The following is a 26,498-nucleotide window of genomic DNA, read 5'->3' as shown; positions in this document are numbered from 1 at the left end:
TGATTCCGCGTGTAACGGGCTCAGGCCCAGTAAGGGCTGGGCGGAGGCATTTCTTCTGCCTACCTTCCCGAGGGCGACACTCGGTTGGGCCACCTGAACCCCCAGAGTCCCCGCAGGTTGCTAGGCAACCCCGGAAGCCCCCAGGGACGTAGTAGGGCGAGGACCTAAGGTGGCGAAAGCGGATGCAGCGGGTGTCAAAACTGGCTTTCAGCTCCAACTCCACCTCCACCTCCACATTTACAGGTTCCTGGGTTCCTCTGACTGCAAGTTGGGAAGAAAAATAATAGCGTAAAGGAAAAAAATGTTGCGTGCCATTCCAATTCTACAAGGATCAAGCCATTAGCCACTGCAATTGACCACCAACAGTGTGCCCCGAGGGGAATTCAGGATGGAGGAAAACAGGAAACTTTCTGTACTTCGTATATACTGATCCTTAGATAGGTAAGATGCATCTCTAAGGAAAAATTCCAAATAACCCCAGGAAATATGGAACTGCCGGGGTCTCAGCCAGGGACTGAAGAAGATGCAGGGACTTGGTTGAGAGGACCATGTCGGGTGTCTGGGAACTGGGAGAACAAGGCACCCGGGCTTCCTATCTTTTTATGTGTTGGCAGAATGAAGAAATAAACATGGATGGTGAAAACATGGTCTAGGATCAAGAATCACTTAATAGCTTAATAGCCCAGAGAAGGCACTGTTTTTCCAGTGAAGTTCAGAAATCTTTATTTCCTCCCTTCCCTGACCGTGTGGCAAGAGAGCAGGGGCTTTGTAGGATAGAAGAAACCCTATTAATTCCAGGCTCCTTCCCCTTTCCTTCCCCTGAAGTTTGAGTTAGTTATAGATCTAGTTCATTTTTCAGCCCTCCCTCTGCCATGCATCCATTCTACCATTTGCTCATTTATTCATTAATTCAGTAACATTTCTTGAGTACCTCCTAGGTACTAGGCACTGTGCTAGGAGTTACCAGAGAAACAAATACAAACAATATATGATCTCTTCCTTCAGCAAGCTCAGTGTCTGATGGATAAAGCATTCTCATTCTATTTAACCAACGCTTACACTTTTTCTATGGATCTTATCCTCTGTCCTCTCTCTCTCTCGAATCACCAATTACTCCCCCTCTAATAGCCCATCCCCACGATCATATAATCTTGCTCTGGTTTCTTCCCCACTACACTGCTGAAACTACAATCTCCATGCAAATTCAGTGGTGCTTCTCCTCTGTTTTTACTTGCCCTCTCAGTGCTATTCCTCACAGTCAGCTATCCCCACTTTGAAACACCTTCTTCTCTTGTTTTCTGATGCCATGTACTCTTGGTCCTCCTCCTACCTCACTGACTATTCTTTCTTGGGCTCTTTTCACTGACCGCTCATCTTCTGCTCCACCTGTAAATATCAGAGTGCTTCGTGTTCTATCCTTAGCCCCCTTCTTTGTCTCCCTACCCACTGTCCTTCTGTGATTTCATCTGGTCGTATGGCTTTAGCTGCCATTTGCAAGCAGGTGACTCCAAAAGGTAGATCTCTAACAATGACCTCTGCCTGTAAGTCCTGACTCCTCTAAACAACTGCTTACTTGGCATCTCCACACGAGTGTCCAACTGGCATCGCAAACTTAACTTGTCCCACCAAAATATTCATTTTCACCCCCAAACGTGTACCTCTCTGTTTTTCCCATGTTAGTGACTATGACTGCCATCCGTTTAGTTGTTCAAGCCAAACTTGAGGAGCTATCCTTTTTGCCCCCTCAACTTTATTGTGGTGTAATTGACATCCAGGAAACTATCACCCGCTACCTACCTTCACTCTTGCCCCATTTTAGTCCGTGAGTCAACTGTTTAAGCCATTTATGGGTGAGCGTTCTGTAACTTGTAGCTGAACCCATTCCTAACAGGCAGATAACTTGGTACCAGCAGTAGGACACGAAAAAACCAGATACCAAAACGTGAAATTGGCTAACAGAAGGTTAAGGTAGCCAGTGGCAAAGACTCTATTCCAAATGGAAAGTTGGTGACCTACATGTTAAGCAGTAGGTAAACCGTTGAACTGCTGTCACTTGCTGGACCTTGGGAAAAACCCACATGCCAACCAAAGTTGTATTGCGGGAGAAATCTCAGGAACAATACAGAACATTCATGACTGTTGGCTTTTTTTTTTTTTCCTTTTTTAAGTAGCTTTCGGCAAAGTCCTTCAAGAGAGTGGCAAATCCAGATTAGAGAGAACTGATTGGAAAGCAGAGATTAAAGAAATTAAGGCCTTGGTGGGAAAGGAACATCTTACCTGCAGTTTACAACCTAAATTAGCTGAGTCCCACAATTTGGAGACTTGCTGGGTTGAAATAAATAATTTTCTTTAAATACCCAAGCTGAAGCCAGCACAAATGGAGACAGGGAAGAGGCAGCTTTATCAGGAGAGAAGATGGAGGCCCAAGGTAGCAAAGATGGACTATAGGTGGCTTCTCTACCTTCTTTGTTTTGAATTGTCTCCACTGCAATTAAGCACACAGATACCAGCCCCTACAAGACTTAAATATTCTAATAGTTGGTTTTGCTTGTTTTGCAGAAAGAAACATTTGAGGTATACACAAGAAACTAATGAAAGAGAACAGAGGTGAGAATAAGACCTCATTTTATATCTTTTTGTTTGGCTTTAATTTTAAAAAAATCAAGTAAATATATTAATTATTTGGGGGGGAAATATAATCTTTCATTAGAAAACCATTTAAAGACTCCCTAGATAAGTTATTTGATTGTGATTACTCATGTATGGAATTGACCAGAAGCCTAACAAATGATTGAGGGAATCATGTGTCCCTCAAATCTCAAGCCTGGTCAACATTGGTCTGTTCCTGTTTAAACAAGGGAAGGGCTGCCAGATTTCCCAACAAGAACTTAATACACTGCCACTGACTGGGGGATACTGCATATTTTCCATTCTTTTTTTCTGAAAGGAAGCATTTATTATTTTTTCACATCGTGCATTGAATGTATTTCCCTGTATTTTTCGTTTGGTTTTGGTTTTGACATTTCATTGATGCACGATTGTTTAGAAAGAACACACTTCTCTTTCCCTTTACTCACACACACAATACTCCTGACAGCAGATGTGTGGTTTTTCCCCACACCAAGCAATTCCTTACAACACCAGCTGAGTGTCCTACAATGCAATTCAATTCTGACACTAACTGAAGTTAGTACAGTCCCCACAGGTAAAGGGCTCAGCCCCATAAGACTGCCGCCCACTTCAGATGCCAAGCACAATTAGTAGGTCCCCAGGTTACCCATGACTTCTGTCCGACTTTACAAATTGAAGGCTCCCATGACTCCCTCCTGGGATTTGATCACTTGCTAGAACAGCTCACAGAGCTCAGGGAAACACTTACATTTACCAGTTTATTATATAACACAGGATATCATAACGGGTACAGATGAACAGTTAGATGAAGAAATACACAGGGTGAGGTCTGGAAGGGTCCCAAGCACAGGAGCCTCTGTCCCTTTGGAGCTGGGGTGCCCCATCCTGCAGACGCGTGGATGTGTTCCACCAACCCAGAAGCTCTCCGAACCCTGTACTATTGGGATTTTTATGGAGGCTTCCTCACATAGGCATAATTGATCATTAACTCAATCTCCAGTCCCTCTCCCCTTCTTGGAGGATAGTGGGTAGAGCTAAAAGCTCAAAGTGTCTAATCATGATTTGGTCTTTATGGTGATCAGACCCATCCTGAAGCCATACAGGGGCCCACCAAGGGTCACCATATTAGAACGAAGGACACTCCTATCACCAAGGAAATTCCAAAGGATTTGGAACCAGGGTCACAGGCCAAGTATTAGAACGAAAGATACTTATGAAATTACAAGCATTTTAGAAGCTCTGTGCCAGGAACCAGGGGCATATATGTAAATATATGGGGGTTTTTTCCTATTATCTCAGAATAGTATACACAAAAGTACCCATACAGAAAAGCATACAGCTCAATAAATTTTCGGAAATTGAACACCCCCATATAACCAGCACCCAGATCAAGAAACAGAACATTACCAACACCCTAGGAGACCCGCTTGTGCTCCCTTCCAAGCACCACCCTCTTCCTAAAAGGTAATTGCTATCCTGACTTCTAATACCACAGAGCAGTTTTTCCTGTTTCTGTATGTTCTATAAATGGAATCACACAGTACATACTCTTTTATCTATGGCTTCTTTTACTCAACATTATGTTGAGATTCATTCATAGTGTGTAGATTTAGAGCATTCATTCTCATCTCTGTATGCTATTCTCTTTTCCCTTTTACTGTCAGTGGATATCTGGGTGGTTTCCAATTTTAGGCTGTTATAAATTATGCTACTTCAACATCGTAGAACATGTCTTTTCTTGCACAACTGTTCAGGTCTCTGTCAGGTATTAACCTAGGAGTAGAACTGCTGGCTCCTGGGAACGCAGATGTTCAGCTATATTAGATAGTGCCAAAAGGTTTTCCAAGTGGCTCTGTCAGTTTACACTCCAGCAAGAGTTCTATTGGTCCCCCTTCTCTCCAACACTTGGTACGTCCCATCTTTCTCATTGTAGCGGAAAATGAACTTGTCTTAGCTTAAATCATCCAACCATGAGAAGCCACATCTGGACCTGAAAGGGGCCTGCACAGTACACAGAGTACCTGGTCTCCCAGCTGTATGTAGGAGCTGGCTGGGACTTTAGGATTACCTCCTCTATGGAGTGAGCTCCCCGCATGTCAGATGTGTATGTGAGAAAGCGGGATGCGCATGGGTTTCAGGTAACCAAAGAGCTACACCGGGCCAACGCGGATGAGTTTGAGTCAGTGGTAGCCCAGTTTCCATTTTCAACACCCTTCTCTCTTGTCTATCTCCACAATGAAGGCTAAAAAAACGTTAAACACTCACTTCCCCATCTTTTCTGCAGCTAGATGGCTAGGTAACATAGTTCTGGGCAATGAGACAGAAGGGGAACTTGGGAAATCTTGCTTTTCTGATAAAAGAGACAAGTGACGGGTGCAGACCTTTCCCCTTCCTCCAGCCCTGAATGGGGACGTACCATCTCGGCAGTCATCCTCAGTCATGGACGGAAGTGGGAGAGAATTTAGGAAGGCTGCCCCGACACTGAGGGCCGCTGAACCAACACCAGCAGCTTACTTCCAGATATCCCGTTATGTGCAGAGAACTCCTATTCGTGTAAGCCTCTCGAAGACAGTTACTTGCAATCCAAAGCATTCTCACGTGATACAGAGGTCCAGCAAGATGTGGACTCAGATGTGAACTGGATTTATCAGTGTGAGGTCACTGGGGGCTCAGAGAGCAGTTTACGTGGAGTGCTGGGCAGCAGCCAACCTACAGTGGGTGGTGAGTGGCTGGTGGGAAAGACTGGGTACAGCAAGTATGGGCAAGCCTTTCATGCTTGGCTGTGAGGGAAAGGAAAGTAGTTAGAGGGGGACACAGGATCCAGAAGTGTTGTCTTTAAGGTGGAAGGACTTGTGCGTGTTTAAATCCTTTCGGGAAGGAGCCAGCAAAAATGAGACTGAAAAGAGCAGAATGGACAAAGCTGAAAGAACAAGGTTATTGAGGAGGCAGGAGAGAATGGATACGAAGCCCAGATGGGTGTTAGCCTGAAACGTGGGAGGCATGGCTATTTTCTGAGAGAGCCGTGATTGGGGGAAGGGCAGGTAGATTGAGTGGGTCAAAGTTTGAAATCATCATTGTGTATCTGGGAAAGCAAGCTGCCTAAAGGAGATAGAAGACTTCCTGGCCTGAGTTGAAGGCTCAGTTGAAATTGGAGATTGTTCATTTAGAGCGGTACGGTCTGCATAATTATTTGATTATATACAATGGTTAATGTACATTTCATGAATTTTAATTTAAAAATTTTTTGCTTCTAAGTTACACATGGATGTGGCTAGAAAAAAGTAGAACAGAAGGTTGTCTAATAAAATACCAGGTTCCTCCCTCTCAGTCACCAGCCCTTCCCCATCCCACTAACTGCTGTTTATGACCACACTAGGGCTGAGCGGCCTGATGGACTGGAGAATAAGGGGGATAAGGAAGCGGTTACGGCTCTGCTTCCCCCACTCCATCTGACTGGTTTAGTCCTGAGTGCCTTTGTGCGGCTCCCCTGCTGAACCCCTCACTGCAGTCCCCCTGACATGGGTAGCACCTCTCTTTGGGAAGGCTCGTGGTCCTCTCTCAATGTCTGGTTTTCCCCAGCAGTCCAACAGATACTCTTTTGGGCAGAATCCCTTTAAAAATGATCCCAAGCTGGTTCAAGGGCTCATGACTTGGGTTAGGTTTGAGAGGAGAGCAGGGTAGAGTCCCCACTCTCCCTTGGGTGTTTTGTTTCTTTTTTTTGTGGTACGCGGGCCTCTCACTGCTGTGGCCTCTCCCGTTGCGGAGCACAGGCTCTGGACACGCAGTCTCAGCGGCCATGGCTCACGGGCCCAGCCGCTCCGCGGCATGTGGGATCTTCCCAGACCGGGGCACGAACCCGTGTCCCCTGCATCGACAGGCGGACTCTCAACCACTGCGCCACCAGGGAAGCCCTCCCTTGGGTGTTTTCCAGGAGATGGCAAGCCCTGTGGGGCCCAGTATGGAACCTGAACAATGGAGAAGCAATTCTGAGAGTGATGTCTAGGAAGATGGGCCTGAGAGCATCCTCAAGCCCTCAAGCCCTCAAACCCCAGCATGGTTCAGCCAAAGGAGGCAAGACTTCCAAAGCCCTCCAAGAGGGCTAGGTATGAGAGCAAAGCACACCAGATGAGACCTGGGATGAGGAAAATGCAAAGTAGATCCACCTGACAGAGACAGGCCATGGCAGAACTTTGGACATTAGTGGCACATGCAGAAAGCACAGGGGTGTCCTGTCCCGGGCGTATTTGCCTCCAGAGCCATTCCTCACTCTTCCCCTCTTGTGTTCTGCATCACAAGCAGGCTGCCCCCAGTGGGTCGCATTTCCTAGCCTTCCCTGTCAGCTGGCTTCCTGCTGGCTCAGCTAAGAGAGTACCAGCAAGGGGTCAGAGGATGGGCGGAAGAAGCTGCCTCTACTGGGAGGGGAGACCCAGTGAGTTTTAGGAATGCCAGGTACTCAGGTTGAAATCCACCTAGATTCCCCCATCCTAATTCCCAAGGTCCCATATGTTCTTCATCAACGCCATAACTTTCTCGTAAGAGACAGGATTCGTTTTGTAAACAAAAAGAACAAAGGGTGTCACTCATCCCCTTATACAAAGGGTTAAGTCGTAACCCACTATAGTTGTCCACCAGTGGTGCGCCCTGAGCAGAATCCCCGACGGGAAAAAAATGATGAGACATTCTGTGCTTTGGATACGCGGGACCCTAGATAATTAAGACGCACATTTGAGGAAGAATTTCAATGATCCCAAATTCTTGTATCTTCCCAGACATAGATATCTATTCTTTGTCATTAGCAGTAATCTTTTACGAAGATGTATGCTTGACTATAGGTATTTCCCGGCTGAAAAATTAATATATATATATATATATATATATATATACCAGCTCTGCAAGGCTCTGGACGTGCAGGCTCAGCGGCCATGGCTCACGGGCCCAGCCGTTCCGCACCATGTGGGATCTTCCCGGACCGGGGCATGAACCCGTGTCCCCTGCATCGGCAGGCGGACCCTCAACCACTGCGCCACCAAGGAAGCCCATTGTGCATTTTTTAAGTTGACAGTTTGTAAATTCATCTTACGTTATAATATAGATTACCACAGTATCAGACACTGCATCTGGATTTTAGCTGCTTGTGTTCAGGAGCTCTAAGACAAAAGAGATCTTTTAGGACATTTTTAGAGACTCTGACTCGTTTGAGGCAAGATTTTTAAATTTTGGGTTGGTGATTTTTTAAATTAATTTTTTAAAAATTCTCCATTCATTCATAATGACCCATCACTGTTCATACAGAGCATGAGTACTAGAGGGTACATACAGATATTCCAAGGGTGCTCAGGCACGGGTAGTTTTAGAGATTACTTTCCAGCCTGTCCGTTTTTTCTATGCACTGCACTAAAACTGACCTGCCTGATAAGGACCTGCCTTAGAACATCACGTCATTTGTCCCTTTCACAGTCATGTTCCCTCCCCCCTTCAAACAATGAAATGCCACCCTGAATCTTACTAAGATGCATTGTCCCAGGGTATAAGAACCTCAGGATAACCACAAAGGGGGCAATTCAAAATACTGATGTCAGTAAAATCTGCTTAATCAAGGCAGTGGGGTAGGGTTTTGTATTTCTCCGTCTCTTATTCATATTTCTGATAAGGGCAAAACATGGTGCTAAAAGTTTGGAATTCTGGCTTCTCTTGGGATGTTCTTTTTCAGCTATACTATAAACTGGGGTGCTGGGAATGATACCTATCTGGATTTAATGACCCCACTTCTTCCATCCCTGATTATTATCAAAGAACACATAACTCCTGATGAAAATTCCCACAACTGTTGGTTTCTTAAACTTCTAAGTATATATACCTCCCTTCTAACAAGTCAAATGCATTAGCATTTTTTAATACCCCTTTTGTCTCCCCCTCCTCCCCCATCATGTTGTTCTTGTTTGGAATTTTTTTTAAATAAATTAATTTTATTTATTTTTCTATTTTTGGCTGCGTTGGGTCCTCGTTGCGGTGCACGGTCTTCTCATTGCAGTGGCTTTTCTTATTGCGGAGCACAGCGTGCGGGCTTCAGTAGTTGTGGCAGACGGGCCTAGCTGCGCCGCAGCATGTGGGATCTGCCCGGGCCAGGGCTCGAACCCGTGTCCCCTGCATTGGCAGGTGGATTATTAACCACTGCGCCACCAGGGAAGCCCCTGGAATTTTTGACATTAGTTATTTTGGATAAACATTCTCTTCTTTAGTCTTATCTTTTTAATTTTTTTTTTAAACAGCAATAAATTTATCAAAATATTTGATCACCCTGACATCTCATATCTCTTGAAGGTTCTCCTGGATTTGTTTCTCTTACATAAACACTTCTTTTAAAGGTATTTTCATTGTGGATTTTTGTGTGTTAAACTTCTGAGGCCTTGTGTGCCTGAGAACGTTCTTATTACTTTCTCTCATTGAAATGAAAATTTGGCTGTGTTGCACATAAAACTTCAGGTTCAGAGCTCTTTTCCTTCAGTATCTAAATAAAGAAATAAATACATTATCATAAGAAAAGTGATCTTACGATCATCTAAAAAGATGGGGTAAAAAGGTGTTTGACAAAAGTCAATACCTGTTCATAATAAAAATGTTCTGCAAGCTAGAAACAGAAGAGTAGTCTCTCAACCTGATAAAGGGCATCTATTAAACACCCACAGTTGGGACTTCCCTGGTAGTCCAGTGGTTAAGACTCCGTGTTCCCAATGCAGGGGGCCCAGGTTCAATCCCTGGTCAGGGAACTAGATTCCGCATGCCACAACTGAAAAGATCCCGCATGCCACGAGGAAGATCTCACACGCGGCAACAAAGATCCTGAGTGCTACAACTAAGACCCAGCGCAGCCATATAAATAAATACATATTAAAAAACAAAAACCCACAGTTAATGTTCTTGTAGCAGAAGACCGAATACTTTGCCCCTAACATCAGGAACAAAGCAAGGATGTCCACCTTCAACACTTCTATCGACCATTTTAGTAGAGCTTTAAGCCACTGCAAAAAAATATATAAAAGCCACACAGATTGGAAAGGAAAAAGGAAAATGGTCTTTACTCACAGATAACATGATCATGCAGATAGAAAATCCTTCTAAAGAATCTACAATAGAACTAGTAAGTAAATTTAGCAAGGCCACAGGCTGCAGGTCAATATACAATAATCAATGTTATTTCTGTATGTTAACAATGAACATGTAGAAAACGAAATTTTTAAAATACCATTTCAACAGCATCCCAAAACATAAAATACTTAGGGATAAGTCTAATTATTTTAAGCATACTTTTTAATAGTCTTGAAACTGAGGGCAGTCATCAATTAGAATCCTTGAACTATAACTTGCTTAATAAATAATAACTTGTAACCTGCCTTCACTAATCAAGCTTGCTTTAATTGTTCTTGCAAATTGCATACCCTCCAAGCTTCACTGTAGCCTGGGCAATATATCATAAGATTCCTTTAACCACCCCCTCCAGATAAAACCTCTGACATATGGGTCGCTATAGTAATGGTTTCTTATTTTATTTTTTTTATTATTAAAATTTTTTAATTTTTAAAATTTTTTTTTCATTTTTGGTTGCCTTGGGTCTTCCTTGCTGCATGTGGGCTTTCTCTAGTTGCGGCGAGCGGGGGCTACTCTTGGTTGCAGGGTGCAGGCTTCTGATTGCAGTGGCTTCTCTTGTTGCGGAGCATGGGCTCTAGGTGCTTGGGCTTCAGTAGTTGCAGCACGCGGGCTCAGTAGTTGTGGCTTATAGGCTCTAGAGCACAGGCTCAGTAGTTGTGGCGCACGGGCTTAGTTGCTCTGTGGCATGTGGCATCTTCCCAGACCAGGAATCGAACCTGTGTCTCCTGCATGGGCAAGCAGATTCTTAACCACTGCGCCACCAGGGAAGTCCCAATAATGGTTTCTTAAGTTGTTTTTCAGGAACATGGAGTTAGTCTTGCCCAGTTCAAACTGGTCGAGCACACTGACCATTCAACTGGGCCTGTGCAAGTGTCGGATGGATAACCTATTGTTGTCAGAGGGACAAAAACTCCATCATCAGATCATGCTAATGCCACCATTTTCTGAACACGTGTCTCATGAAGAAGCATGTAACTCAGATACACCTGCGCAGAACACTGATTACTTCACCTTTTTCTTATCTTCAACCCCCTTTCCCCGTGCCTCAGACCACCCTGCTTCTTTATCCTGTAAATATCCCAAGCCCCTCACCTTTAGGGAGGCGGATCTGAGACTTGTTCTCCCATCTCCTCGCTTAGCTGTCTCGTGGATAAACCCTTTCTCTGCTGCAAACTTCCGTGTCTCAGTGTTTGGCTTGTTGCGGAGTGGGGCAAACAAACCTGGTTTTGTAATAGTCTGGTAATTCTGTTCAATATTATCTGAAGTTATTGTGGTCTCGTCCTGCTGCTGTGTTTATTCTTTTTGACTCTGTGAAAGCGTACCTCAGAGACATTTAGTTATCTGCATGCAAATGATATACTTGCTTATTTTAAGGAGAATAGTCATTAGGCTGTTGTCAACAAAAAGGGCTTTATAGGGCTTCCCTGGTGGCGCAGTGGTTGAGAGTCCGCGTGCCGATGCAGGGGACTTGGGTTCGTGGCCCGGTCCGGGAAGATCCCACATGCCGCGGAGCGGCTGGGCCCGTGAGCCATGGCCGCTGAGCCTGCGCGTCCGGAGCCTGTGCTCCGCAACAGGAGAGGCCACAACAGTGAGAGGCCCGCGTACCACAAAAAAAAAAAAAAAAAAGGGCTTTATAAGAGAAAAGAAAAAAACTACAGACACTCTAAGCACAGCAAGGTTTTGGATTCTTTCCATTTGATATTGGATGGGGGGAGGCTAATTGATTAGCTGTCATCTAGCAGAGCCTAGTCTGTGAAGTGTGCTCCGGAACGGGTTGCTTAGGGTAAACAAAGGAAATAATTTCAGCCACTGACAGATTCTTCTGACAACTTGAAGATTTTAACTGTGGAATATTCATGCCAGTTCGAAGCTACCATGTTAGGCAAGGTCCATACCACTTCCCTCCTCAGAATTTCTCAGTTCTCACTCATGGTGATTATTTCCTCCTGCATTTTGTAGTTTTAGATGATGAGCTCATCTTTAGTGGGGCTTTGTCTATGGGAATCCTGTGTGGTCCGAGTGGAGAGTATATTCCTTTCAAAGAAATTTTATATTTGCTTCTATCTGCTTGGCATCCATTTTTAAGTTAATTTTTCAACTTGTGGGCCCCTGGTTTCTATAGGTAGTATAAGATTGAACTCTAGACCTGAGTAAGGGCAGACTATAATTTTAAATTCTCAGGGGAAATTTTTTTAACCAAATCAAGAGGCTCCACCAGGAGATTCTGTGTTTCCTTGTGCATTTCTGCAGTTTTGTTTCTGGTACACGCTTTCATCAAAGGTACAGCCCTTGCAGAGTTCTAACTTTATGTGAAAGCATCAACTCTTATCTCTTCATTCTTGTTAACCCAAGGTCTCTTCTGTTGCTATATGTCCATTAAAACTCAAAATCCTTGGATCCTGAGACCAGTAAACCCCAGAGAGGCCTCCGCCTCACCTTATCTGACTCCCACTCTCCCCTACCCCGCAATTTAACTCCCTCTTAGTTTTGTGACCACTGAGAATGTTCCCTACTTTCTTGTGAGCTTAGCTTTCCAATGAACAGAAAGCTTTATTTATTTTACCAGCATTTTAAGGTGTTTTGAAAGAAACAGAGTGAATACATTTATGGAATATATTCATATACACGAAGAAAAATATATTCTAGAACATATTGAATACAAATATTTTAAATTAGAATATGTGACAGTAATATCTTGAAGACTATCCTGAATAACACATATTCCCTGTGATACTCATAAAAAATACCTTAATATTCATTGGATATTTTCAAGAGTTAAGTTTTTGGTAAATCACACATTTGGCAAATTGGGAGTAGCTTGGACATTGAACTAACTGATCCTTCTGTGAACTGGCCTTTAGGGATCTGGGCTGCTTCCAATCAGCTTCCAGTACTTTTTTAAAGTACAGGTCAGTTCAGTACACTGCACTTGTTTTTCAGTAAAATGTTGACACGTGTCTGCTCAGAATAAATTAACTTGACTATGTCAACTGACTTACTTGGTGGAAAAAGGCAATTCACAAACCAGTTCCTATGCTGACTTTTCTCCTGCCTTTCCCCCAGATTCCCACCATTATGGTTTAATCTTCTCTAAGTAACATTAATAATTATTTTCTTTTTTCCACCCAATATCTCACACAGTTTTAATAACAGTAAATGAAGGGATAGACTCGTGAATGAAGCAGTTAATCAAATTTTTTCCTATCTACTTAGTATTTTTTTCTTCCAGTTTTATTGAGATATAATTGACATAGAGCACTGTATAAGTTTAAGGTATACAGCATAATGATTTGGTTTAACATATGCCATGAAATGATTATCACTATAACTTTAGAGAACATACATCACCTCATATAGATACAAAATTAAAGAAATAAAAAATGTTTTTTCTTGTGATGAGAACTCTTAACAACTTGTCACATATAACATACAGCAGTTGTACATCACGTTGTACATTACATCCCCAGTACTTATTTATCTTATAACTGGAAGTTTGTACCTTTTGATATCAATTTTAAAAGAATGGTAAACTTTTAAAATTTTATTTATCATAGTGACACCTGTTGACCTATACCTGAAATTCTGATTATTATAGATATACTGAAGAACGCAATGATAGAAATAGAGAAAAGAAGGACTAGGCAAGAGAAGCATTTTAAAATGTATTAAATTGTACATCGTTAAAAAAAAAAAAAGAGACATTGTAGGAATTGAATATTGAAAGCCAAAAGAGCTGAAATGTAGGACACAGACAATATTAAAATTGAGTTCAGAGATGAATGAAAGTGAATTTTAAAACCCAGGTGGGAGGGGAAGGCTTTACAGAGCAGGTGAGTGTTGAGCTGGAGCCCCTGGGTATTGATTCAGGAAACTAGGACCCTTACAAGCCATTGGCTAAACAAACCCAATAAACTATAGGTTACAGCCTGACTATTCACATTATAAAAGTCTCTTCATATAGAGGGCATTTTCTATGATGATCATTTCTGCTTTTCTAATTATATTTAATTTTACAAAACTTCAATTGATACGTTACTTTCCAGCATCACAGCCGCTGCATGAACGGAGGTAGTTACTTGTTCTGGAGTTTTCCCAGCCACAGTGTTTACTCCAAGCATTAGCTCAAACCCTCTGCTTAGTCATCAGTTGTTTCACTATTCTTTGTAAGTAATTAGGATAAGTGTTCTCAGGGTCAACAGTACACTCACACCACCCTTGACATGGATGAAAGGAATGTGTTAAAACGAAAGGGACTTCTTTTGACAGAGCATTCTTTTTCAGAAAAGGGTAAAGGTTTGAATCCTTCCGATCCTTCTGGAAGAATGTTAGATTTTAGGGGCTGCCTTACATCCAAAGAACCATGCAGAGTGTTTACATGAACCTCTCTATACTGATTGATGGCTCATCCTTTACTGTTTGGAGGCAGAGTCGGGGAAGAGGAGATTAAAGCAGGTCCATTTTAGATGCCATCCTTTGGGTTTATTACCAGAATTGCCAAGAGGATTTTAATAAACAACTTTCTCCCATCCAAGTTTAAGGAGAGAGTTCATTGTAAAATGCTATTGTGTACTTTGTCTTATTTTTCTTGGAAGGTCCTTATAAACTTGCTCCATATCTGCTCAAAATGCTTCAAGAAATGCTCATGGGCTTCCCTGGTGATGCAGTGGTTAAGAATCTGCCTGCCAATGCAGGGGACACGGGTTCGAGCCCTGGTCCAGGAAGATCCCACATGCCGCGGAGCAGCTAAGCCCGTGTGCCACAACTACTGAGCCTGCACTCTGGAGCCTGTGAACCACAACTACTGAGCCCATGTGCCACAACTACTGAGCCTGCGCTCTAGAGCCCATGCTCCACAACGAGAAGCCACCACAATGAGGAGCCTGTGCACTGCAACGAAGAGTATAGGCCCTGCTCTCCGCAACTAGAGAAAGCCCACGCACAGCAACGAAGACCCAATGCAGCCAAAAATTAAAAATTAAAAAAAAAAATGCTCACATACTTTTTATCCTTTGTGATCAAAACCTTTCCTCTGGTGTTCTGAGTGGCTTGGTGAGGCCAATCCAGAGTTGATCAGAGGTATGTATTATCTACACCTGCAACCTATGATGGACGGAGACCACATCTAGGTACATACTGGGGATGGGGACTTCCCTGGTGGCGCAGTGAATAAGACTCCACGCTCCAATGCAAGGAGCCCAGATTCGATCACTGGTCAGTAAACTAGATGCCACATGCATGCTGCAACTAAAAGTTTGCATGCCACAACTAAGGAGCCCACGTGCCGCAATTAAGGAGCCCACCTGCTGCAACTAAGGAGCCAGCAAGCCATAACTAAGGAGACAGCAAGCTGTAACTAAGGAGCCTGCAAGCTGCAGCAACTTAACACCAGCACATCTAACTAACTAAATAAATAAATACTGGGGACACAAGAAAGTGTGAGCCTGGAGCGGAGCTGAAGGCACTGTAGTCTTCCTGTGGACTGGACAGCAGACGGCTGCACAGCCCCTGGCTCTCAGAGTCAGGCAGGATGGCTGCAGCTCCAAGGTTGGAGGCCCAGCTGCAGAAGGGAGAGGTCCCTGTGTCAGGGGGAACAGCTCCTCTACTCTGCCTATCTTCCTCTCCCTGCTGACTCAGCCAGGTTTGGGCTTGCCCAGGGCTCAGTTCATTACCTCCTTATCTTTACAACTTTAGTTCACAGTTTACAAGCAAATTCTTTCTGGGTTTCTTAGCTGAAATCCCTGGGAAGAAGAATCTGGTTGAGGCTATTTTTGTGTGTCAAGCCATCCATAACAGCTAATTGGTCCATGAGTGGCCTGGCTTCCCTTGGAGCAGGAGCCCCCTCTTCTGTCTTGTGGTCACTCGTATCTAAATTCACAAGGTTCCCTGGCATGGAATGACCTGCTTAGGCATGGTCTGGGGCTATGAATGAGTGGGGCAGATTCTCCTAGGCGGGAGGAGGGTGACTGATCAGGCCTGAAGCAGCCCTGATGGTGGCCTCTCAAAGTTCCTTGGGGAAGTATCTCCTTCAGCCTTTACTCCTGTCAGGGCCCACCTATACCCTGGGGCCTGGGGAAGGAACAGGCCTCTCACAGTCTGCTCTGGAGCCCACTTGTTTTAGCCTGGATTAAAAACTGAGCCTGGGGCAAAACTTAACTAAGATTTTATTGGGAAATCAACATGGAAACTTGGGCAAAGAGAGCATGTATTGCCTAAATAACTAGCATGTGTCCTAACCTAATGCAAAATTTGCTCAACATTGTTACAAATCAAAGAAAGGCTTAATTCTTAATTTTGGCTTATTAGACTGGCAAAAATGTAAATATCCAGTGTTAGGAGGGTATAGGGAAAATGTAAGAGAAGATATACTCTCACAATGGAAATGCTCACCAAAAGCCTTGAAAAGGTGCATACTGTCCAACCCAGCAATTTCATTTGTAGTAGGGATTTGAAAATTCACATGATACTCCCTAGTATGAAACACAAATGCAGCCCTTTGGTTTTCTACAACTGATCTTATTTCCTCTAAAGCAGCTATCTTGATGGAAAGTGAGAGAAAACTAAATTTAGTCCACTCCACTAAATCACAGTTTAATTAAATAATGTAAGCTGTCCATTTAGATCCTCAGTCTATCCAGGGAATTGCTCAGTCTCTTAGCTTTTCTCTCTTCTCCTATTTCACTGCAAGATACTTTTAGGTATATAGGTGATGGGAGGGCTTACATATCCTTACGGTGGAAGGAAAAAGCCTCCTTGGAGTTCATGTATGTTACAATCCCATTTTAGTTATTAACAAAGAGTGCAAGTGTGTCAAAGAAAAAAAGTGTAAAGCTACATAGCAAATTCGACCTTTGAGTTATCTCTGGGAGGTGGGATTGCCCTGGGTCACTACATTCTTTTACATTTATGTATTAGTTCAATTTTATGAGAAGCATACATTCATTTTGTAATCAGAAAAAATAATGATGTTTTTGTTCCAGTAAAAAACAAATAAGTACGACGAAGGATGTTAAGTGGGAAATTTTGATTGAAATGCCAAGATATGATAGTTACTGATCATCAAAGGTGTGAGTGGACCACAAAGATGCAGATCTTCAAAGGAAATTTTCAAAACCTGGTTACCTGTCTCTTGGTCCTCTCATCTAGGGAATCCCTCACCCAGAAAGATGATATAGGAGAGTCAGAAGAAGAGAAGGTTGCAGGGGGGCAGATTTTGAGGGGAGGATTTCTTTGGGAAAATCTAAGGAGTTACCTGCTCCCTCCACTCCAGTCTAGTGAGAGAGGCCTCAAGGAGACTGACCACTGAAGGAACTTGATGTGGCCTCTGCCGCCACTGGCTGGCCCTGGAAAGCTAAGCAGCCTTGGCAGACAGAAGAGGATCTGGGCATGAACCGCTCTACCCTCAGAGTACAGGTCAAAGGAGACAAGAATTCTGGGGACCAGATGAGGAGGGGGCAGAGGCAACGTCCACCTGGGGTGAAGCCTGACCAGGAGGGTGGCCAGTCTCTCAAAAGAGACTCAGCCGTTAGAGGCCGGGAGGCAACTGCTGCAGCAGGGGCTGTGGGAAGCAGAGGAGCAGGAGGAGAGGGAGCTGGGTCTGAGGAACCCAGAAGGGGGAATCTCCCAGGAGTCTCCCATGAGAGCCCCTAGGAGTCAGTTTTAAACATCTGCCAGGAATCTGTGGGTCCTCAGGTGTAGAACTTACAAATCCATTCTACCAGGAACTTTCCTATCCCCCTTCCCTCTGCTCCTTTTCCAACTTCAACCTTAAAGGTCAGAAGCAGCAGCAAGATGAGGAGGAAGAGAGTAAGAAAGAGAAGAAACTGAACACAGCCTCCTCCAAGGCTGCAGACCACCCACCTGCCATTGACCCTAGCTTTGTGGGAGTGGGAGAGAAATATTATCTTTGAATGAGGATTTAAACATTGATTAATTAAGTCCACATTTGTGACTTAAAGTGACCCCTGGACTTTTACCTAAGGATGCACAGAAAAATTTATGAGCTTGACAGGACTTTTACACATGGCCAGGAAAAGACCATCCTGACCCCCACTGGAAGTGGTTAGAAAGCCATGGAAGGGGACTTCCCTGGTGGCACAGCAGTTAAGAATCTGCCTGCCAATGCAGGGGACACACGTTCAATCCCTGGTCCGGGAAGATCCCACATGCCGCAGGGCAACTAAGCCCACGAGCCACAACTACTGAGCCCACGTGCTGCAACTACTGAAGCCCACACACCTGGAGCCCATGCTCTGCAACAAGAGAAGCCACCTCAATGAGAAGCCCGTGGACCACAACGAAGAGTAGCCCCCGCTTGCTGCAACTAGAGAAAGGCCCGCGCACAGCAACAAAGACCCAACGAAACCAAAATAAATAAATTAATTAATTAATTTTTTTAAATGTAGACACAAACTTTAAAAAAAAAAAAGAGCCATGGAAGGGATGGACTTGGAAGGTATTATTATGCTAAGTGAAATAAGTCAGACAGAGAAAGACAAATACTGTATGATATCACTTATATGTGAAATCTAAAAAATAAAACAAACTAGTGAATATAACAAAGAAGAAGCAGACTCACAGATATAGAGGACAAACTAGTGGTTACCAGTGGGGAGAGGGAAGGAGGGAGGGACAAGATAGGGTTAGAGGATTAAGAGATACAAAGTATTATGTATAAAATAAATAAGCTACAAGGATATATAGTACAACACAGGGAATATAGCCAATATTTTATAACTATAAATGGAATATAACCTTTAAAAATTGTGAATCACTATGTTGTACACCTGAAACATATAATATTGTATGTCAACTATACCTCAAATTTTTAAAAAGTCAGTGGAGGACAAAAATAAAGTGGCTTTGACAAATACAACCCACAAGTCCTGTGTGTTCAACATACTGGTTGTACAAGATTCCTTTCTTAGAAACCACTCTGCCTTGAGTTCCTAGATACACTGAAACAGTACCACTTAGATGTCAGCAAGAGTCCCTCATTCTTTGGAGGTCTGGGTAATTCCACAGCCTGGAAAAGTTTGTTTGTTTGTTTTTTCTAACAAAAGACTATTCATATGAACAGGTTTAATGTAACATGAAATGTAAAAGATTCGAACCAGTAGTGAAGTATCTAATTCTTATTTCAACTTAAAAAAATAATTAAAATAAATAAAATCAAAATAGAATAGTGACCAGAATAATAGTACCATTATAATCACATTAAATAGAAAAGCTTCCATCAACATTTTAAGAATGTAATAAATGCAGTATGATACATTTTAAAATACTCCACTCAATTTTGTAATCCATTTTCATAAAAATGTTACTCAGAAGAGAGGCTTGGACACCCCTGGAAAAATGAGAAATCAGCTTAGAAATACGTAATATGCCAGGATTTACTAATTCACTGTTAAAAAGTACCTTATATTTCTCTTAGATATTTTAAACAAATGAATAATTATATTTCACATATAAGACAGGTGGTACTTCAGCTACATTAGAATTATATCAACTTTTAGATGTACATTTAAATTGTCACATTTTATAAGAAGTTAATTTTCATTTCTCCTTATTTTAAAGGCTCACCAGGTTTGCCAATATAGTATTAGGATCAGCAAATGTTGGACTGAACTACATTTAGTTATAATATGTCTAACATCCAATTTCACGTAATATATGTGAAATGATACACCCCTAAGTGGTATTTAGATATATTTCTTTGAAAAAAATATTAATTTTATGAATGTGATAAGAAACAGCCTTATTCACTGTATGCTTTTTTTTTTAAATGAGCAGTACAGATAGCAGACATATAACTTCTTACTACCTATACTGACTACTAAGAAATAAAGCCGAACTTTAGAAAAATACAGTGCAAGAAAAGATTCAAGTTAAAAATATACTCCTTTGGTTAAAAATCATCCCCTTAATAATTTCATCTGTAATCTAAACTCAGCATGTCTCACCAGCCCAAAGTAATCTTCTAAATGTCACTATACTTGTATTACAGTGTTTTTTTCAATCCAGTATTTATGGAGGTCACTGGGTTGCAGCAACAAAGTATTTTAACTCTAGGAAGAGAGTGTAGCCTTGTTGCATCAGCTCCTTTGACAGATGTCTTTCTTAAAAGGTTTTACTTTAGAAACCTCTGACACATGTAGTTTTCTTCAGATACTGTATATCCAAACTTTTTCTAGAAACCAGTGTTTTATGGTAGACATTCAAGGGTAATATTATAACAGTTCAGTTTCTTGCTTAGGAAAGTAAGGGTTGATAATAACAATTTGCCAAGCTGCTTTCCTCTGCATTCATCACTAACAACAACATCTTCTACTCTTCCTCTCTTAGCACAGGAATGGATGAATTTATGTTCTATTATCAGAGTTGCTGTAGCAACTATCTGTCCTAAAGTTACATCTTCCACAACTGTAACATAATAATCCCCAGATTACTTCATGTGCTCAAAAGATTTCATAAATTGTTCCAGGTTGACAACTCCAGTCTCTGTCAGCTGACCTAGTACCTTAAAAAAACCTCTATTTAAATCAGCAGTACAAAGAGGCCTCAAAACCAAACCTTCTCCAGGATGTGTTGGGGAAATGGCTAGAGAAAATATAGCTGTATTCTGACTCCAATCCACTTCTTTGAGTAGACTTGGGTCAAACATAGGCATTTCATCAGGTTTCATCTTTGCAGTAAGGTCTGTAGAGACCTGCAGTCGGCGCTCCTCTCCAGGCCCGTCGGATTCTCACCCACCCGGGTACACAGCACTAGATCCACATCCGGCTTCAGTGGCTGCCCCACCTCCTCCACCTCCGGCTCTACAGTCTCCCGCAAGGCTGCCGCTCCGCTAGCCGCCACCAGGACGTGGCAGCACCGACATCTCCAGCCCGCCCCTCCACAGCCTGGAAAAGTTTGATCTTGTCCAATAATTTCTCTTCATTCCCAGAAATTTCCCAGAAACTCACCTGAGATGCCCCTAGCCTCTTATTTCTGTGTCTATTTTGCTTTCCACTCTTTCCTCTCATCAGCCGGGATGCAGAAATAGCAGCTCTTAGCTCCATAGAAGAATCTCCTCACACAAAGAGCAGTTGTGAGTAGTGGAGACTTAACTGAAGTTTTTCCATCTCCTCAAAGTGGGGCAGTGTTTGATGGTCAAGGAGGTTTCTTTAGTAAAAGTTCAGTTGAGTTCCACAACATTTATTGAGTGACTGCTATTACCAGGTACTACGATAAATGCTGGAGACACAGAGTAAATGATATTCTCTATCCTCAACATATTTATAGTCTAGCTGGAGAGAGAATGTAAGAGAACAGGTAAATGCCTGTTAGAGCCCAGGTTGCCATGGCAGCACACAGTGGCCGGGGGGTGGGGCATGTAAACAAGCCTAAGGTGATTATGGGGGGAGTCAAGGAAGATGTCCCTCTGTGATAGAATAGAAGAGTGATAAAATAGCAGACTGGAAAGAGAATCAAATAAAAATTTGAGAACAAAAAAATACAATAAGAGATGTTAAAAACTCAAGGGATGGGTTCAACAACAGTCTAGACACATGAGAAGAAAGAGTCAATGAATCAGAAAACATGGTAGAGGAAACTATCTAGAATGAAGTAAAGAGAGACAACAAGAGAGAAAATACAAAAGCAAGGTAAGAGACACAGAATGCAGTGAGAAGGTCTTACTTATACCTACTTGGAGTCTACTTGGAGCCAAGAATGAGCAGAGACAGTATTTGAAGATAATAACTAAGAATTTTCCAGAACTGATAAAAGACTTCAAGCTCAGAATCAAGAAGAGCAACAAATTCCAAGATAATTTAATTAAATCTATTCTTGGAACATTAAAATAAATCTGCAAAAAATAAACCAAAAAAATATTAAAGATAAGCAGAAGAGAAAAAATATTATTTTCAAAGGAGCAACAGACAGCTGACTTCTCAACAGCAACAATGGAAGCCAGAGAACAGTGTAATATTGTCTAAGTGCTAAAAGAAAATTGCTAGTCCAAAATTCTATATCCAGCTAAACCATCCTTCAAGAATAAACATGAAAAAGTTAAAAAAAAAAAAAAAAGAATAAAGATGAGAAGACTTTTTTTTTTTTTTGGCTACACCGTGCGGAATGCAGGATCTTAGTTCCCTGACCAGGGATTGAACCTGTGGAAGTGCGGAGTCTTAACCACTGGACCACCAGGGAAGTCTGAGAAGACATTTTTAGACAAACAAAAACTGAGTGATTTATCGACTAGCAGAAACACTCTATTAATTTTCTATTTCTGCATAACAAATTACTACAAACTTAGCAGCTTAAAACAACACCCACTTATTATCTTACAGTTCAGGGAGAAGTCCAGGACCAACTAGGTTCTCTGCTCAAAGAATCACAAGGCTGAAATCAAAATGTTGGCCAGGGCTAGGGTCTCATCTGAGGCTCAAAGTCCTCTTCCCAAGATTGCATTGTTGAAAGTGAGGTCTAAAAAAATCTGAGATTTGAGAGATACAAATCATATCCTCTGATACAATGCAATTACACTAGAAAAAAACATTTTTTTAACTCCACATTTACTTGAAAATTAAGAAATACTTCTTAATAACACATAGCTCAAGTAAGGTATCACAAAGGAAATTAGAAAATATTTTGAACTGAATGTTAACAAAATTTCTATGTATAAATATTTTTGGGATACAGCTGATAACAGGAAATTTATAGCCTTAAATGCATATATTAGAAAATAAGAAAGGTTAAAAATTAATGGGCTAAGATTCTACTTCAAAAAGTCAGAAAATAAGGCATGGGATACTATATTATTATTCACAAAGATTCACTCTCTCTGGGCACTGGCATCAGGTTTAGCTGTATTTCCTGCTCCGGTCAATGGAATGTGTACAGAAGTGTTACATGTCACATCTAGGCAGGATTTTTACATATGGTTCACCATCCTGTCTCTTCTCTCTGCCATAATGATTGTCAATGTTCTAGACAGTGGCTGTTCTGCCAGCGTGAGCCACAAAGTGAAGACAATGTGGAAAAGAACCTAGCTAACCTGGATCGAACAGGCAGCATGAGTGAGAAATAAACTATGTTGTTGAAAGCTCTGAGAGTTGGGGGGGATTGTTTGTTACTGCAGCCTAACTTAGCCAATCCTGACTCTTACAGAAGTACAAAAGAAACCCAAATACAGTAAAATAAATGAAATAATAAGGATAACAGCAAGAATCAGTGAAATGGAAAATAACATGCCATAGAGAGGATCAACAGAATCAAAAGTTGGTTCTTTGAAAAGACCAATAAAATTTACAAATCCTTGCAAATTATCAAGAAAAAGAAAACACACAAATAATCAATGCCAGGAATGAAAAGCAGATATCACTATAAATTCTATAAACATGAAAAAGATAAGAGGGGGCTTCCCTGGTGGTGCAGTGGTTGAGAGTCCGCCTGCCAACGCAGGGGACACAGGTTCGTGCCCCGGTCCGGGAAGATCCCACATGCCGTGGAGCGGCTAGGCCCGTGAGCCATGGCCGCTGAGCCTGCGCGTCCGGAGCCTGTGCTCCGCAACGACGGGAGAGGCCACAACAGTGAGAGTCCCGCGTACCGCAAAAAAAAAAAAAAAAGAAAGAAAGAAAATACAACCAATGTCAGAGACAGAATGGCCCCAAAGATGTTCACATCCTTATCCTCAAAACCTGCGGATATCAATCTTACATGGCAAAAGGGACTTTGTAGATGTGATTAAATTAAGGGCCATGAGTTGGGCAGATTTTTTTTTTTTTTAAATAAATTTATTTATTTATTTTTGGCTGTGTTGGGTCTTCGTTTCTGTGCTAGGGCTTTCTCCAATTGTGGCGAGCAGGGGCCACTCTTCATCGCGGTGCGTGGGCCTCTCACTGTCGCGGCCTATCCCCTTGCAGAGCACAGGCTCCAGACGCGCAGGCTCAGTAGTTGTGGCTCATGGGCTTAGTTGCTCCGCGGCATGTGGGATCTTCCCAGACCAGGGCTCGAACCCGTGTCCCCTGCATTAGCAGGCAGATTCCCAACCACTGCGCCACCAGGGAAGGGAAGCCCTGGGCAGACTATCTTGTAGTTTCCCTGTGGGCCCAATGTAATCACAGGAGTCCTTATAAGAGGAAGGCAGGAGGATCAGAGTCTGAGAGAAGATGTGACCATGGAAGCACAGATTGGAGTGATGAGCTTTGAAGATGGAGGAAGGGGTCACCAGCCATGGAATGCAGCTGGCCTCTAGAAGCTGCTAAAGATAAGGAAACATGTTCTCCCCTTGAACCTCCAGAAGTGCAGCTCTAAGCCAACACCTTGATTTAGCCCCTAAGACCCATTCTGGCCTTCTGACCTCAAGAATTGTAAGATAACAAATGTGCTAGTTTTAAGCCACTATGTGTTTGGTAATTTGTTAAAGAAGCAATAGGAAGCTAATACAACTAGATTGATTTTATTCTAGAAATGCAAGGATGGTTTAACATTTGCAAATCAAAGTATTTCACCATATTAATAAATTTAAAGGAGAAAAATTATGACTATCTCAAAAAATGTAAAAAAAAAGTATTTGTAAAAATCAACTTCAATCATAATTTTTTAAAAAATTCTTTTAACTAGGAATAGAAGGAACTTCCTAAATCTAATAAAGGATATCAGAAAGCAATGGAGTAATTACCATAAAAGCTAGCAGTTACCTTTACGAGGGCTGGGGTTGTGTTTGGGAAGGGATATAAAGGGAGACTTCTAGCAAGCTGGTAAAACTCTATTTCTTGACTCTAGTTGGTGGTAAACAAGAGTTTGCTTTAGTCTAGCACACGGAATATAGTCAATATTTTATTATAACTTCAAATAGAGCATAATTATAAAAATATTGAATCACTATGTAGTATACCTGAAATTAACATAATATTGTAAATCAACTATACTTCAACTTTTTAAAAAGGTGCTTTATAATAATTATGTTTTATGTACTTTCCTTTAATTGTGTTATTTTTCACAATAAAAAATGTTCTTAAACAGATAGCAAAGAAAGATTTGCAAAGCAGATAGAGCAAAGCTATTGTCTAAGGCCTAAAAGTGCTATAATCACTGAAGGGCAGACACTCAGGTTGGCCTTAGGAGTGGTAGGGCTTAAAATCAGACCAGCTAAGGTGAGCTGAAAAGGCTCTGGGTGCTGGTGGGTGAGGCTGGCTTCTCTCTCCAGGATGGCAGTAACTGGGCAGGGAACCAGTACTGACCAAGGCTAGGAGGAAGGATGGGCCCCCATTCTTGGGAGGGTACCACTGCAGCAGTCCTGCAAGATGCCACAAAAGCCACCAAAGAGAAGCAGGAGTCACCTGGGAGCCCAGGGAACAGAACAGACAGGCTGATGGGAGGGAGTTTCGTGCATGGAGGGAGGTGCTAGTATCTCAGTCATGAAGTGGGTGGGTGGAGATAGGAGACACTCCAGAGCTCTCATCTCCCAGGAATAGGAAAACTTTTAATGTTCTAGGATTCTAAAATTAACATAACTGGGGGGAGGGGAATTGGATAAAGGTAGTCAAAGAGTACAAGTTTCCAGTTATAAGATTAGTAAGTACTAGGGACGTAATGTATAATATGATAAATATAATTAACACTGCTGTATGCTATATATGAAAGTTGTTAAGAGAGTAAATCCTAAGAGTTCTCATGAGAAAAAAAGTATTTTTTTTCTTTTTCTTTTATTTTGTATCTCTGTGAGATGATGGATGTATGTAAGTCAGATCATTATGCTGTATACTTTAACTTATATAGAGCTGTACGTCACTTATATCTCAATAAAACTGGAAGGAATAAAATAAAATTAAAAACATAACAAATAATTACTAATTACACACAAGCACAAAGAATTCATGGTTTTGAAACTTGCCTTTGTACAGCCTTTTTCCTTATCTAGTGATTATCCCCAGCTTTTCTGGCAGCTGTCAAAGGGAAAGACTGACCATACAAGCCAGCCCCTGGCAGAATTCATGTCAACATTCTAGGAGGGCTGGTTGGGCTAGCCAGTCCACAGCACTGATAATTAAGACATGAGTTACATCATGGGCCAGAAATGCTATGAGCCAATAATCACGGTAATAAGTAAAAGTTGGTTTCTGTATATAAGGATTTGGGCTATGACTACAGAAGACTGGGAAGGCAGTTGTCATTCTGCTCTACATCACATACCCTGATGACCTGGGTGGATGAAGGGACTGTTGACTGTGAACTAAAGGTTTAATTCATATTCAAAGTTAGTATACTTTTTTAGGGTTCCTGTTGGGACCCCCAAATGGCAAATACAATAGTGTGAAAGAAGAGGCTGGAGAGAACATCTGACGAGGTGGGAGAACATCTCTTCATCAGGCTCTCTCTCCCTCTGGATGGCCTAACGACTCATGGCCACTGTGATAACCAGTATAAATAGGAGTGATTTGATGGGGGCAAGGGGATGTTGCAATAATCATATATAATACAACTTTGAGTCAGTGCATAGGAAGAACCAAACATCCTGACAGCTTACTATTGACACTGACATGACTTTTCTATTGCAGGAAACTCTTGCCCGGGATAATAAAAGTTGTAACTATCATTTTTTGCAGAAATTTCAAGAAGAAAAACATTTAAATGAACTTTGCGACTTTTCAATATTTTGCATCCAACCACTCTCTAAGACTCTGAAATCCTTGCCTCAAAACCCTCCCCTTGGGCTTCCCTGGTGGTGCAGTGGTTGA

The 26,498-nt window shown here is 42.1% G+C and overlaps 1 long non-coding RNA gene and 1 pseudogene across 1 annotated transcript; one reads left to right on the top strand and one right to left on the bottom strand.

The window, feature by feature from the left end:
• Window positions 1-169: 169 nt before the first annotated feature.
• On the top strand, window positions 170-14,506 carry LOC114901021. Its single transcript, XR_003794992.1, has 3 exons — window positions 170-441; window positions 2,560-2,607; window positions 14,370-14,506. It is a non-coding gene; the product is annotated as an uncharacterized LOC114901021 (long non-coding RNA).
• Window positions 14,507-19,903: 5,397 nt separating this feature from the next.
• On the bottom strand, window positions 19,904-20,467 carry LOC114901020 (annotated as a pseudogene).
• Window positions 20,468-26,498: the final 6,031 nt, after the last annotated feature.

This window comes from Monodon monoceros, unplaced genomic scaffold, assembly GCF_005190385.1.
Source record: "Monodon monoceros isolate NGI ecotype Baffin Bay Population unplaced genomic scaffold, NGI_Narwhal_1 Super_Scaffold_19, whole genome shotgun sequence".
Taxonomy (NCBI): Eukaryota; Metazoa; Chordata; class Mammalia; order Artiodactyla; family Monodontidae; genus Monodon; species Monodon monoceros.
Note: the sequence above shows the minus strand (reverse complement) of the source record. Positions and strands in the feature narration are given on the sequence as shown.